This window comes from Microtus ochrogaster, chromosome 21 (genome assembly GCF_000317375.1).
Source record: "Microtus ochrogaster isolate Prairie Vole_2 chromosome 21, MicOch1.0, whole genome shotgun sequence".
Taxonomy (NCBI): Eukaryota; Metazoa; Chordata; class Mammalia; order Rodentia; family Cricetidae; genus Microtus; species Microtus ochrogaster.
The window spans coordinates 38,527,750-38,528,970 of NC_022022.1; the positions used below are offsets into that span (position 1 = coordinate 38,527,750).

At 41.0% G+C, this 1,221-nt stretch overlaps 1 protein-coding gene across 1 annotated transcript in view; it reads right to left on the reverse strand.

The window, feature by feature from the left end:
- Positions 1–1,221, reverse strand: part of LOC113457211 (calcium-activated chloride channel regulator 3A-1-like) — a 26,635-nt gene that overhangs the window by 24,423 nt on the left and 991 nt on the right.

Here is a 1,221-nt window from a genome sequence, read left to right on the forward strand (position 1 = left end):
TCCCCCCTCCTCTCCCCCTCCCTCTCGAGTCTGAAGAGCAGTCAGGGTTCCCTGCCCTGTGGAAAGTCCGAAGTCTTTTTATGCAGCCAGCTTTTGGTGAAACTGCTGATACAGATCAGCGCCGCTTGCTTCCCCTTTCTTTACTCAGGTTCCCGTGGAAAAGCAGCGTTCGGGTGCTTTTCTTCTCCTCTACCTCTGTTTTAAGGACCACAAAATATTAGCCTACACTATTAGTTACACTTAAGAAATGTAAAATAATGCATGTATTCTTTGCCCTTTTCTTAGATCTCTTAATGGTTTAGGTTCCTCCCTTTGTAACCTGTAGCAGCACCCCAGCCCCTTTAGGAGGTAAGGGAACCTTTACTGATTGCAGCTGCTATGGACTGCAGGTTAGCTGGTAAGTTTTGCTACTGTGACTTTTATCATTATCCTCAAAGAATGCCCGTGTCCCTGCGAATTTGCCTTGTAGTTTTTTTTTTTATTACTAACGAGTTGTTAATGAATGGATAGATGTATACTTGGGAATTTGTATCGGGAATAATAAAGAGCACACGGAATGAAGAGCATTGGCCTCTGCGTGTGTGAAGTGTACTCCTTCCTCCACTCCCGAGAAGTTTTTTCTCAGAGGAACACCTGGGTAGGGGCTGGGAGCTGGTCTCTCAGCCCTTCCATGCTAGGATTGCCCAAGCACTAATGATAAAGATAAACAAGAATGACTTGTTTCAGCTGTCTGCTTGCTATGATCCTAAAAGCCAATCGTTCCATTGATAGAGGACAAAAAACCTGTGTTCCTAACCACCATGGAGATTTTGAGAGGATCTAAGAACAAAGTACATTATTCCACAAATGATTTTATTATACAAATGCATTTAAGAACTAACCAACTTCAAACATGTCTAAGTTTTTCTTGAAGGTAAGATAGGTAAAGATTTTAGCATAAGACAGCAACTTCTGGGGTTTAAGAGTATATTTGCTGTATAGACTTTGTAAAACAACAGCATTAATATAAAATATGAGAACATTTCTCCACTTGCTCTAAATCTATTACCTTAAATAGTTAATAATTTATTTAGAGCTTGGACACTAATTTTATTTTATTTTTTTAAATTTATTTATTTATTAAGGATTTCTGCCTCCTCCCCTCCACCGCCTCCCATTTCCCTCCCCCTCCCCCGATCAAGTCCCTCTCCCTCATCAGCTCAAAGAGCAATCAGGGTTCCC